General features: G+C 38.0%; 1 protein-coding gene across 4 annotated transcripts in view; it reads right to left on the bottom strand.

Annotated features, from left to right (window-relative positions):
- Positions 1 to 14,831, bottom strand: part of ITCH (itchy E3 ubiquitin protein ligase) — a 143,674-nt gene that overhangs the window by 125,128 nt on the left and 3,715 nt on the right. For 3 of the 4 annotated variants that reach the window (XM_058685351.1, XM_058685353.1, XM_058685350.1), the window contains exon 2: positions 14,115 to 14,191. The exons of the other annotated variant lie outside the window; for it this stretch is intronic. The gene's annotated coding sequence lies outside the window, so the exon portion shown is untranslated. The remainder of the gene's footprint in view (positions 1 to 14,114; positions 14,192 to 14,831) is intronic. 4 annotated transcript variants of the gene reach the window in all.

The raw sequence follows: 14,831 nt of genomic DNA, 5'->3' as shown, positions 1-14,831 counted from the left end.
CAATTTTACTGTATAATTATTTTTTTAAGATTTTTATTAAGTTTATTTATTTTGAAAGACAGAGAGCATGCAAGCATACCTGTGTATAAATGAACAGTGGAGAGGCAGAGAGAGAATCCCAAGTAGGCTCCACACTGTCAGCACAGAGCCCTATGTGGGTCTCGATCTCACCAACCCTGAGATCATGACCTGAGCTGAAATCAAGAGTCAGACACTTAACCAACTGAACCACCCAGATACCCCTATATGATGTTGTTGTTTTTTTAAGTAACATTTCAAACATTAAAAAAAAAAAAAAGAAGAAGAAAAAAGGGTACATAACCAATGTACTATGTTGAGAAGTGTCTCCCCCAAAATTTGTCTACCTGAAACCTCAGAATGTGACCTTACTTGGTTTATAGGGTCTTTGCAGATGTAATCAAGTTAAGATGAGGAGAACCTTATTTCAATGACTTGTGACCTTATAAGAAGAAAATTTGGACATAGAGACATGCACAGAATAAAGATAAGGTGATGACGCACAGAATACCACATGAAGACAGAGGCAGAGATTGGAAAGAAGCATATACAAAGCCAAAGAATGCAAGGATCACCAACATCCATCAGAAGCTATGAGAGGCACAGCATAGATTCTCCCTTCTGATAAATTCCAATCCTGCTGACCCCTTATTTTGGTCTTTTAGACTCCAATACTGTGATAGAATAAGGTTCCATTGTTTTAAAAACTAGCCAGTGTGTATAACTTGTTAGAGCAATTCTAGGAAACTGCTACATCCTATGACTCTATTTAAATGACATTCTAGAAAAGGAAAAACTGTTGGGACAGAAAACATCAGTGCTTCCTAGAGCAATGCATGGGTGGCTCAGTGGGTTAAGCATCTGACTCTTGATCTCAGCTCAGGTCTTGACCTCAGGGTCCTGAGTTTAAGCCCCATGTTGGGCTCTGCGCTGGGAATGAAGTCTACTCAAAAAAAAAAAAAAAAAAAAAAAAAAAAAAAAAAATAGGGGCACCTGGGTGACTCAATCAGTTGGGCGTCCGATTCTTGATTTTGGCTCAGGTCATGATCCCAGAGTTATGGGATTGTGCCCCACATCAGGCTCCAAGCTGGGCTTGAAGCCTGCTTAAGACTCTCTCTTCCCCCACCCTGCCCCTCTTCCCAGCTCTTGCTCGCTCGCTCTCTCTCTCTCTCTCTCTCTCAAACAAACACAAAGGACTACAAGACTGCAAATGTCTGTCAAAATTCAAAGACCTGTACACTACTAGAAAAGGATTAATTTTACTATGTGCAAGTTACATCTCAATAAACTTAACTCAAAAAAAAAATAAAAAAGTATTCTCACCGTAAATGACAAAAAATGCTAATCTAGTTTCCACAATATAAAGGGGAAAAAAATGACTCTAGCTCTCCTATGTATCTTGGGGAGATCTCTCGAGGACCCATTCTTCCTTTCCAGTACCTCCCTTCTACCTTTATATCTCACTGCTAAATTAACTTATCTTTTTTAATGTCCCTTTTATTTTATAATCTATCCTTCGTTAACCCCCTCTTCCTTCTCCTAACACTCAATTTTTAAAACATCTTCAACTTTGCCTCTATCTACAGCTTTAACATTCATAAGATATAGAGACAAGATGGATACCTCTGCTTTAACTTCCTATCAAAAATAACTGACTTTTTACATGATTTTGAAAAAGCTTTCACAATCAAGTACAGTGATGTGGATATCTTCACCTGGTAAAACACTGTGACTTGAACCACTGAAGATATCAGTTTGAATCTAAGATACAGTACAATATTAAAATTATCTATTACCTCTTAGTCTGTCAGTTACAAAAAAAACTTAAAATAGGGTCAGCTTTTATATCATTTGAGTAATGTTTACTATCACACTAGAAAAATGTGACAGAATGTCTAATGTAGAAAAGAGGTGTTAAAACATTGCCAGAGGTGAAAACTAACCTTAACATCTTCCTGAAAGGCAGTAGAAATAAAAATATGGAGAAAGGCACACTTCACAAGATCATTTCAGTAATATCTTGTCCCATAGGCAACAAACAGCAAACTAGCCTTATTTTAAAACATGTATCCTAATTAAAGAAAAATAATTAGTCAGGATATTATGAAATTTGCTTGTTTTCAGAAATAACATATCCAACATAATCAGTTATTTTTATAGGTCACATCTATTTTGACCTAGAAAACTTTCCAATAATTTATATGGACCTATAATTCTTAAAAGAAGCCACCAAAAAGACATTTCAGAAAACATACTAAGCCAGTAAGGAGAAAAACTGCTTGTTGAAGCACAAGTACAAAGAGCTAAAGTACACAGGGGTATTCAGAGAACTAAAACCTAATGAAGTCTAACTCTCAAACAGCCTTACTGAAGTACACAAGTATAGGCGTGCCTGGGTGGTTCAGTCGGTTAAGCGACCGACTTCAACTCAGGTCATGATCTCAGGGTTCATGGGTTGGAGCCCCACCTCGGGCTCTGTGCTGACAGCTCAGAGCCTGGAGCCTTTTTCAGATTCTGTTTCTCTCTCTCTCTCTCTCTCTCTCTCTCTCTCTCTCTCTCTTTTCCTCCTCCTCCTTCTCTCTCTCTCTCAAAAATAAATAAACATCAAAAAAATTTTTTTCATAAAATAAAATACAGAAGTATACACTGCAACTGTAAATACTGAGTAGTCTCCTTTGGACAAGGCCACTTGACCATGTTCTCAAATCACCACTCAAGTGAAAGAGCTATGTTTCAAAGCATGGGTTTTAAAAATTCTGTATTCATTTGCCATCCACTACTGTGAAGAATGGAGCCTCAATTCAGTTGAAAGTGGAACATGGAGGTGGTAATGGTTCCTGTGAATGCAACCAGTAGCCACACCACCCAGCTGGATTGAAAACTAGATCCTGCTCTCTGCAGTCACTGTAGCAGGGACTAACTAGAAGGAACAATGTTTAGATCCCATTCTCCACTAATGATAGCAAAGGAACTGAACTTGGTGTATGAGTTCCTGAAGGAATTGTTAGAGGGGGGTAAGAGTTCTTTGGGTTGGGCTAAAAGGTATATACTCATTTCCATAACATTCTCAATAAGTGGGAATGAACTCAAACCCACGCATGATAGGGAAAAGTTGCCTTATTTACTGGAAAAAGTTACGTTAGCAGAGAGAGATGTAAACCATTCCCTCTCCCTCTCAAAAGTGACACCTTGGCTCTGAACATCATGTGAATGATCTCAGATAAATGAAAGCTCCCTTCCCATTTTCCAACCAAGTGTATGGGTGTGGATCTAAAGCATATGCATCAAAAGATGATTATCTTATTCAAAGAGAAAACACAAAGGTATAACTTTCCTTTAAAAAAAAATTTTTTTTTTTTTTTAAATTTTTTTTTTTTCAACGTTTTTTATTTATTTTTGGGACAGAGAGAGACAGAGCATGAACAGGGGAGGGGCAGAGAGAGAGGGAGACACAGAATCTAAAGCAAGTTCCAGGCTCTGAACTGACAGCACAGAGCCCAACGCGGGGCTTGAACTCAGGACCATGAGATCATGACCTGAGCTGAAGTCGGACACTTAACTGACTGAGCCACCCAGGCACCCCCAAAGGTATAACTTCCAAGGTTCAATAGTATGACAACAGAATCTAAGGAAACTGGCACCAGAATCAAACTTTTAGCATTTATTTGCTGGTTTGAACTCTGTACCCACTACTTTAGAAGGTGATTTTCCCTCTGTTCTCTCAAACAGCTAACAAATATTTTAATATTAACTACTATCACAAGTTATTTCCTGTTTTTGACTATCTACTGCTAGAGTTTCATGATTTGATATGCCACAATAAATATAACTACCATTGTGCTACAATAAATACTGCTCTCTTTTGCAAACAATGCTTGTGTGAAATTATACAACCTAATTACATATAAGGTTGAACTTCCTGGCTCCCAGGAAACTCTGGTTTCTGACCATCTCTTAACACCCATGAATTGCCCTCAAAATACAAGATCCTGATAGCCACCATCCCTCATCCTTCCAACAAACCTTTCTCAGATCATTTCTAAACATAATCTAAGAACTATCAAGTAAACTAGAGGCAATATTAATGAGTTACTGAGTATTATGTATGTATACACTATAAACAAACTTATACACATTTTTATTTAAAGGAGCCAAAAAGCATTGTTACTCAAATTGTATCAAAAACCCAGAAAAAAATCACATAGAATCATTTACATCCAAGGGCCATAAGTAATTGTGGGGGGAGGGGAGAAGAGAAAACTATCATTTACCCATTAGTAAATAAATAGAATTATAAAAGCAGAGCCAATTCTATACTCCAATTTGGGTCTGTAGGTTTTCACCTTAGTATTCTATCCAAAGACTACCGCCTCTATTTTGACTCCAAAAAGATGCTAAATAAAACTACTATTTCAAAGAAGTCAAAATATCAAACACATCTTATTTGTTCTTGTAAGTAAGCAAATGGAAATCCAAGAAAGTTAAATGGATTGCCCAGTCAGGCAAAGATTTCTTACATGTGACAACAAAAGTACCACCCATAAAAGAAAAAATTGAAAAATTAAGCCTCATCATGGGAATGCAAGCTGGTGTAGCCACTCTGGAAAACAGTAAGGTTCCTCAAAAAACTAAAAATAGAGCTACCCTATGACCCAGCAATTGCACTACTAGGCATTTATCCACGGGACACAGGTGTGCTGTTTCGAAGGGACACAGGCACCCCCATGTTTATAGCAGCACTATCAACAATAGCCAAAGTATGGAAAGAGCCCAAATGTCCATTGATGGATGAATGGATAAAGAAGATGTGGTATATCTATACAATGGAGTATTACTTGGCAATCAAAAAGAATGAAATCTTGCCATTTGCAACTACGTGGATGGAGTTGGAGGGTACTATGCTAAGTGAAACTAGTCAGAGAAAGACAAAAATCAGATGACTTCACTCATATGAGGACTTTAAGAGACAAAACAGATGAAAATAAGGGAAGGGAAACAAAAATAATATAAAAACAGGGAGGGGGACAAAACAGAGGAGACTCATAAATATGGAAAACAAACTGAGGGTTGCTGGAGGGGTTGTGGGAGGGGGGATGGGCTAAGTGGGTAAGGGGCACTGGGGAATCTACTCCTGAAATCATTGTGGCACTAGATGCTTACTAATTTGGATGTAAATTTAAAAAAATAAATCGATAAATTTAAAAAAATTAAGCCTCATCAAAATTAGGAACTTCTACTTTTCAAAAGACACTATTAAGATAATGACAAGATAAGCAAAAGCTGGGAGAACATATTTGTAAAATACATATCTGAGAGAGGATATATCCAGAATTTACATAAAACTCTTAAAACTCAATAACAACAATCCAATAAAAATAGACTGTCCAAAGTCAGAACAAAAGATGTGGCCCAAACCAGAGATCTCTAGCTTTGTTCAGTGTTCATGATTTAAAACCATGGTTCCAGGGCACCTGGGTGGCTCAGTCAGTTAAGTGACCAACTCTTGATTTCAACTACTGATTTGGGCTTAGGTCACGTTCTCACAGTTCATGAGATCAAGCCCGCGTTGTCAGCATGGAGCCTGCTTGGGGTTCTCTCTCTCCCTGTTTCTGTCCCTCTCTCTCTCTCAGAATAAGCATTTAAAAAATAAATAAAAATGAAACCATGGTTCCTTAAAGGTGCCAAAAAGATAACAGGAAAACAAAATATACTTATGTCATTGCTACACTTGAACTTACTCAGGTTTGTCCTTTTCAAAATTAAGATGTATATCAAGTCTAGGATCACTCCTAACCTCCTCTTGTCTAAAACAAAAACAAAAACCCTAATAAATAGCAGTCTCAAAGTAAGTAATCCCAAATCATTACATAACAAAAAGTTAAGAAGTGAGAGGTGCCTGGCTGGCTCAGTTGTTGGAGCATGTGACTCTTGATCTGGGTCAGGGTTGTGAGTTCAAGCTCTGCATTGGGTGCAGAGATTACTTAAAAATAAAATATTAAAAAAAAAAAAAAAAAAGAATCACTGAGGGGCACCTGGCTGGCTCAGTAAGTACAGCAAGCAACTCTCAATCTTGGGGTTGTGAGTTCGAGCTCCACGTTGGGTATGGAGGTTACTTTTTAAAAGGTGAATGAGATTGAAATGATGAAAACAGGAATTACAAAAAGTAAAACCCTTCTTTGGATACCTCAAGCTTACTTGTATTTTTTTAGGCAAACAGTAACAGCAAGCCTCTTAGACAAAAATCAAAGTTCTTTTAATAAGAAATTTTCCTTCTCTAAAATGAAAAATTTTTTAATGTCTATATTGAGAGTGAAAGAGAACCCACACATCTGCAATGATGTGAGTGGGGGAAGGGCAGAGGGAGAGAGAGAATTCCAAGCAGTGCCTGCTACACAAGGGGCTCAAGCTCACAAATCGTGAGATCATGACCTGAGATGAAACAGAGTCATGACGCTCAACCAACTGAGCCACCCAGGCGCCCCTCTAAAATGAAATTTAAGTAACACAGGGACTTCTTTGCCTAAAAGCATTATCTTTCATAAATGTTTACCCCACCAAGTAAGTTGTTAAAAGAGAATACAGAACTCCAAAACTATAATGAAGGCTTTGCCCCAATCAACCTTTACCTTTCCAGAAAGCCCTACTTTTAACCTTTTATCATCAAACATTTACTAAGGGCCTATACATTGGAGAGAATGGTTCTTGTTGCTTTGCCAACAACAGGAAAGGAGAAGAGCAGTAGACTCAGAAACAGAAAAGATATGGACAGAAGCCTATAAAATAATTAAGACACCAAATCCAAACAATCCAATTAAAAAATGGGCAAAGGACTTGAGCAGACATTTCTCAAAAAATATACTAGCAGCTAGTAAGTACATGAAAAGACAATATCATTAATCATTAGAGAAATGAAAATCAAAACTACAAAGAGATACCTATTCACTCATTAGGATGATTATTTAAAAACAAAACAGAAAATAACAAATGTTGGTTTAAGTGTAGAAAACAGGAATTCTTGTGCACTGCCAGTGGGAATTTAAAATGGTATAGCTGCTATGGAAAACAGTATGGTGGTTCCTCAAAAAATTAAACACAGAATTACCGCACGATCCCGGAATTCCATTTCTAGGGATATACCTAAAAATACTGACTCAGAACAGCACCCACATTCATAACATCATTATTCACAATAGCCAAAAGGTGAAAATAAGCTAAATGTCCATCAACAGATGAATGGATAAAATGTGGTACACACATAAAATGGAATATTAGCCTTAAAAAGGAATGAAATTCTGACACATGCTAACACATGAACCTGAAGACATGCAAAGTGAAACAAGCCAAACATAAAGGACAAATAATGTATGATTCCACTTACATGAGGTTCCTAAAATAGTCAAATTCTATACAGAGACAAAAAGTAGCATAGTGGTTACCAGGGGTTGAAGGAAGGGGAATGGTTGAGTTATTTTTTAATATGCACTGAGTTTCAGTGAGATGATGAAAAACCTCTTGAGGATGCACAATGGTAATAGCTACACAACAAAGTGAATGTACTTAATGTCACTAAACTAAACACTTAAAAATGGTTGGGGCGCCTGGGTGGCTCAGTTGGTTAAGCGCCCAACTTTGGCTCAGGTCATGATCTCACAGTCTGTGGGTTCGAGCCCCGTGTTGGGCTCTGTGCTGACAGCCTGGAGCCTGCTTTGGATTCTGTGTCTCCCTCTCTCTCCACCCCTCCCCCATTTGTGCTCTCTCTCAAATAAATGTTAAAAAAAATTTTTTTGTAAATGGTTAAAATGGTCAATTTTATGTCATGTATATTTTACCACAATAAGAAACAAACAAAAAATAATCAGGACGGATAAGTTCATCATTTTCATTGTTACTACAGATGAAAATATCAATTTATATGGTAAAATAAACTTACAGGGCTGACTGAACATAAGCACTCCATTGTTTCATTCCCTCCTGAAACACCAGCAAAACAAAATAAAATACAGTAAAAAACCCTCAAGGACAAAGACAAAGGGCAAGGAGGTAACAGCAGATAAAAGCAACACTCTAGACAAAGAAAAGCCGTAGTAACTAAGTTCTGCACATTTCAATATATATATTGAATACAGTTTTTAATTAAGACCTGTAGTAAATATCTTTCCTCCAAAAAAAATTTAAGAACAGAAAAAGATAATCTGGGATTTCCTTTTGACTACTGACTTTCCACAGAAACAAATGCAGCTAATCCCTCTCTCGTGTTCCTTGCCTTCCCACTTCCAAAGCTATCTATAATTAAATGAATCACCTGGAAATCCCTTTCAATATTCAGAATAAATGAATTCCAAAAACTAGGTTAGACCATGCTTACAAAAAAAATCTCTTCTCCATAAATGAGACTTAGATTTAGCTCAAATCTATTCACCCTACTGCTGCATCTCTCTGACGACAGCAACTTTTTGTACTTTTCAGAGGTTCGGTTCAGTACTTTTATTCATCAATGAGGGAAATATTGCTGCATCTCAAGTATTCTTAATAGGCTACATCTAACATACTATTCAGCTTACTTACCAAAAAGCCTACTTAGAATAACTACATTTGGCATTTTAGCCAAGGAATAACTTCCCTGCAACATGTCACAAAAATTTTCATGAGAAACTATAAACAAGCCAAAAGACCTAGTGAAAATAAAATCCTAAAAATCACTTTCTAAAGTTATACAGGATACACATTCCACCTTTCTACAACATTTATCAGTTTCTTTAAACATTCTAGATCATGAATTAATTATCATGTCAAGTTTCTGCAGCAAAATTCTATATCTTTCCCACGAGCACGCTATTTGTCAGTGTTTCCAAACTTTGGTAAATACAAAAATTCCACGTATAAAGTCTAATGAAACTTAATAGAGGTTAACAGAGATCACCAAAAATCCAAAACTAGAAATGTGATAAGCAGCTAAACTACTTTGTTTCCTCTTTTATCTATTCTACTTGTGCAAGCCAGGAAATCATAAGACTATGTATGTGATCCATCAATAAGGAGGGTGCTAGGGCTGAGAGAGTGATAAAGCAAGATCCATAACATGAAAAAGGAGGGATAATAGTATTATCTTCACGTATCCCAGTTTTTACAAAAGAATGAATAGGGGAAAAGCTTTCACAATTGGCCCTCTTTATCTACTGCAGGGTCCCACTGTCACAGGGTGACCCATATATATGCTTTTGTGTCTTATACAATCTTTTGTCCTTTCCTTTTCATTCCCACTATCACCTGCCTCTCTAGCCTCGTCACCTTGCCTCCAGAAACTACCAACCCTAGTAAATTCTGTAGACCTCAATTACCTAATAAATTGCCATAAAATACCATTTTATCCTGTCAGTCAATAGGACTTAAGGTTATCCCAAAACAAGAAGTCTGGTCTTTTAATTTTTCCAAGCTTTCTTGTATTACCAGGCCCACATACAGCCTCTTCAAACTAATCTAAACTCCAACTAATCTACTCACTGTACTACTACCATCTGAAGTCCATTCCGGTCTCCATACCTTTGCCCATTATGAATTCCACTCTTAAATAACTTTCCTCCTCCTCTCTGCCTTAATAATTATTCTGCATACTTCTCATTCAGCCCTAGACTGCTCTGAGGTATTGCATGAACTGTTTTAAAACTTTATGTGGGTAAGGACTTTCTTCCCAGAAGGCAGGGAACATGGGTTATGATGCAAACAGTCAAGCGCCAGAACAGAGGTTGCAAAGTGGCAACCCATAAGACAAATCCTACCCACAGTGGTGATTTGCTTGGCCCACAGTGTTTATATTATGATTTCAAAAGTTGCCAATGTTAAAAAAGTAAATAAATAAAAGGTTTCTCACAAAACCTAGATTCCCTGCTTCTGTTTAGAAAAAAAAAGATATTCAGGCCACACGTCGTCCTGTACTCCCCACTAGGTCAATAGTTAGCCGATACTGAATTACACTTTTTTTTAAATGTTTGTTTATTTATTTTGAGAGGGAGGGAGAGAGAGAGAGAGAGCACACACATGAGCAGAGGAGAGTCAAAGAGACAGGAAGAGAGAGAATCCTAAGCAGGCTTCAGGCTCTGTCAGCACAGAGCCTGGAGTCTGCTTCAGATTCTGTGTCTCCCTCTCTGTCTGCCCCTCCCCTGCTCACACTTTGTCTCTCTCTCTCAAAAATAAACAAACATTAAAAAAAAAAAAAAGTTGGACGCTTAACCAACTGAGCCATCCAAGCACCCCATGAATTATGTATTTTTTATTGGTTAAAATGGTCAATTTTACCTTTAACTTTTTAAAAGGATAAACCAAAGGAGCGCCTGGGTGGCTCAGTCGGTTGAGCGTCCGACTTCAGCTCAGGTCATGATCTCCCTGTCCGTGAATTCGAGCCCCGTGTCAGGCTCTGTGCTGACAGCTCAGAGCCTGGAGCCCACTTCGGACTCTGTCTCCCTTTCTTTCTGCCCCTCCCCTGCTTGCTCTCTGTCTCTCTCTCAAAAATAAGTAAATGTTAAACACATTTTTTAATAAAATAAATAAAAAATTAAAAGGTAAGCCAAAGCTACTTAACAGCTACCTCATTAGAGGAACATGAATTCCCTAGTTCACTTAATCCCGACCTGATCATTACTATTTAAAATGTTCATTTAGCCCTTATAGGCATTTAAATTTACAATGCTCACCCTAGATAAGCTTACTTTATGAATTAATGAATTGAGACAATAATTTTAAGACAAGGTTGGTAGGAATGATAATAACAGTAGCAACTAATACTTGAACCAACTATTGTTCAAGCAAAAATACATTATCTTATTTAATCCACACAACCATATATAGTAATATGCTATTACTATTCCCAGTTTACAGATGAGGAACTTGCCCAAAGTCATCCTCCAATGCATGGTAGAGCCAAAATTCAAAACCAAACTCCAGTACACATTGTTAACCCCTACAATATGATTCCTTTCGAGTAGCATCCTCTCCTCTGTGACTAACTGGATTCCCTGGAACAACTAATCAAGGCTAAATTATAGATCTTACTCTTTCTCTGAATGAATAAGAAGCAAACCAAAGTCCACCTAAACATGCCATCCAGATGGCATTTGGATATTTTCCATATCTTAAAAGAAAAATTTCTCTGTCACTGACAGAAAAAACGTCAGATCCAATAAAATATACACTTTCGCAGAAAGCAAGTATGTTATCAAACATTTCTGGAGTGTGGCAAGCTCAAATATGCATATGAATTCTTAGATTAAAACCATGAAGTGATGATACAGTATAAAACTTCCTGGGACAGAAGGGAAAATTAGGGTAAGCAGTTTCCAGATGTGAAAAAATACTCGAACTTTCTTGAGGGCAGGGACTGCTTTTTTTTTCAGCATGAGTCTCTACAATACACAGCACAGAGCAGCACTTAGCACATATTCAATTATATTAAAGGAAGCAAAAGACTAAAGTTAGTACTTTAAACTGCAATGCAGTGTGATCATTATAGTATTTATCACCTTGCTTTTTACAATAATTACTGGTAAGGAGCACCTGGGTGGCTCAGTCGGTTAAGCGTCTGACTTCGGCTCAGGTCATGATCTCACAATCCTGGGATCCATGTCAGGCTCAGTGCTGGGCTGGGTGTGGAGTTGGCTTGAGATTCTCTCTCTCCCTTTCTCTCCGCCCCTCCCCTCCATAAATAAATAAACATCAAAAAAAAAAAAAAAAAAAAAAAAAAAAGACTGGGTGAGGCCCCTGGGTGGCTCAGTCTGTTAAGCTTCAGGTCACGATCCTTCAGGTCAGAATCTCGTGGTAGATGGGTTCCTGCTGACAGCCCAGAGCCAGGAGCCTGCTTTGGATTCTGTGTCTCCCTCTCTCTCTCTGCCCCTCCCCTGTTTGCTCTCTCTTTCTCTCTCTCCCTCTCAAAAAGAAATAAACATTAAAAAATAAAAAGAATAGGGGGACCTGGGTGGCTCAGTCAGCTAAGCGTCTGACTTTGGCTCAGGTCATGATCTCACGGTTTGTGGGTTTGAGCGCCATGCTGGGCTCTGCGCTGACAGCTCAGAGCCTGGAGACTGCTTTGGATTCTGTGTCTCCCTCTCTCTGCTCCTCCCCAAATTGTGCTAAGATAAAATAAAAATTTAAAAATTTTTTAATAAAAATAAAAAATTTTTAAAGAAGACTTCCATTTCTTAAAAAAAAAAAAAAAAAGATATTTCTAAGGCCTATCTTATATTGTGATATCAAGAAAGCCCTAAAAAATTAGTGAGTCAGCCCATGAAACACAAAATATAATCAAAGAGTGAGCTAGAAGAAAACTGAGAGATCATCATGTTCAATACCTTTAACAGACAAGTGAGGTAGCGGAGGCCCAGGGATTTAAGTGAATTGCCCAAGACTACAGAACTAAGTAACAAGTAATACCAAGGATAGAACCCAGGTCTCCTGAATGTTGCCCTAGTTTTCTTTCCACAAAGAACTATTCTGTGAGCTCAGGATGCAGTGGATACTTTTGGAAATATTTTAAAGATACTTGGTATGGAGAATGATCTTTCCCAACACATAACTTTTTGTGAGGTATTACATCACCATTAAAGAAATGAAAGCTGCCTTGTTCTTTTGCTGCAGATAACACCATCTCCTTCCCCCCCCCTTTTTTTCTTGCTCTATGTATTTTTCATTTTCATGTATTTCCTTTCATTATTTTTGAGAATTCTTCTTACCATGTCTTGTTTATCTACTTTCCCTCTTAGCCACTTCCTTTCCTACTATCTTTCACAAAGCTCCCCCTATCTCCTTCCTTTCTCTCCATAATTATAAAAAAGAACAGAGTAAGCACACATTTTTTAATAGCAATGGCCATGGACACCATAACAAGCAAATCATAGTCTTGGTCTCTAAGCATTTACAGGACAATTAACAAAAATATAAACTAAACACAAAGGGTCACACAGAGGTATGAATAAACACTGATGTTTATGGTGAAGAAAGGAATCTAAGTATGGATAGGACATTTATATGAAGAGAAGTGGTAATGATAACAAAGAGCCGCAAGGTTAGAGTGAGGCAAGTGAAAGGGACAACTCTTTGTCCTATTCAGCTTTCTCACCTACCAATTCATTAGTTCTACTTCATTCACTCCTTATTCTCTTCCTGTTTGACTGTTATCATGCTCTACTTTTCTTTCTTATCCAGTAGTCTTCTTTTTCTCTCTCCTGATCCTTTAAAGTGAATTTGTCCTGTTCTCATGTTTTCCTTCTCAGTATTACTGCCAATGACTGTCCTTGTAGACTCAGATAATGTCTTAAGTTGTAAATTCATTTTTTTCTGAAGCTTTAACTTGTATTATTTTATTTGAGCCTCACAACAATGTCAGAAAGTCAGGCAGAAATCAATGCATCTATTTTACAGATATATAAACTGAGTCCAGGCAAGATTAAATAACTTGTCAAAAGTCAGTTTGTCAGTGGCAGAATCAAATCAGAACCCCAGACCTTTTCTTTCCAAGTCCTCTAATCTTTTTCCACTTCATCATGTTGCCTTCTTTTTACTTACACTTTTTAACTGTACACCTGCACATATCTGGACAAGAATACGCAGAATAAATGTTTATAAAACAGCGCTAAGTGGGAAAAGTATATGTTCAAGAAAACTAGAAAAACAGAGAAGTCAAGGACACCTGGTTTGGCTCATTCGGTTAAATGTCCAACTCTTGATTTCTGCTCAGGTCATAATCTGACATCATGGTCATGAGATCAAGCCCCACAGTACACTCAGTGCAGAGCTTGGAGCAGGCCTGGGATTCTCTCTCTCCCTCTCTCTCTACCCTTCCCCCGCAAATTCATTCTCTCTCTCTCTCTCTCTCTCAAATAAATAAACTTAAAAAAGAAAAAAAAAGTCAGAGCACCTAAAGTAAGGGCAAAGTGTGGCTCACAGGTTAATGCTTATAGAGGAGACTCGGTTTCAGATCCAAGTGGAAACTGCCTATTTCTTCAACATCCTCTTTCTCCTACCTCCCTCCCCACAGCAGTTATATGACCAGAGCTCACCCTCTGCACCATTTCTGCCCCCCAATCTCTTTCACAGGCCTGCCACCATACCTGAAGTTCTCACAGCTGGAGTCACTTCTTTGGGTTAAGGCGTTGTCTCCAGAAGGCCACTGTTAAATGCATGTTACCTGAGAGGGGAAGGAGGGTCCATTAACATGTTATTCCTATGGTTAAACATATCAGATTAGCAATGACCTTGGGAACCTGACAACACAATGTCTTTTTAAGTTTCATGGAAAAGGGGTACCTGGCTGGCTCATTTGGTAGAGCATGTGACTCTTAATCTTGGGGTCATGAGTTCATGCCCTATGTTGGACACAGAGATTACTTGAAAAAAATAATAAAATAAAAGTTTCATGGGATAGATCATTGGGGGAGGGGAGATAGATAGTTTTTGATAGGGCAGGCAGGATAAAGTGAGTCAAGGGGAAAAGGACCCAAACATAGTATGGGGATGAAGTCCACCTGGCTATGATGTCTACATGACAAAATGAGGATGGCAATATAAGCATATACTCTAACTATTGGGGTCACCGTAAGGATGATCCCTGCAACTTGGGAGGCTCCTAGGGATAGGAAAAGAAAAAGCACTTCAAGGATCAGAGTATATTCAGTTCTGAATGCAAAAGAGCTGAAGTGGCAGCACTTTTCCAAATACAGAGCACTGCTAAACAGAAGGAAGAACAGCTCCTAGTTAATGACTACTAGTTGTGAGGCTAGTTTCCAACCCAATATTTTTAGCTGAGGGCCGATCTACTAACCAGATAA

Source organism: Neofelis nebulosa, chromosome 9 (genome assembly GCF_028018385.1).
Source record: "Neofelis nebulosa isolate mNeoNeb1 chromosome 9, mNeoNeb1.pri, whole genome shotgun sequence".
Lineage (NCBI taxonomy): Eukaryota > Metazoa > Chordata > Mammalia > Carnivora > Felidae > Neofelis > Neofelis nebulosa.
This window is presented reverse-complemented; position numbering and strand designations above follow the sequence as displayed.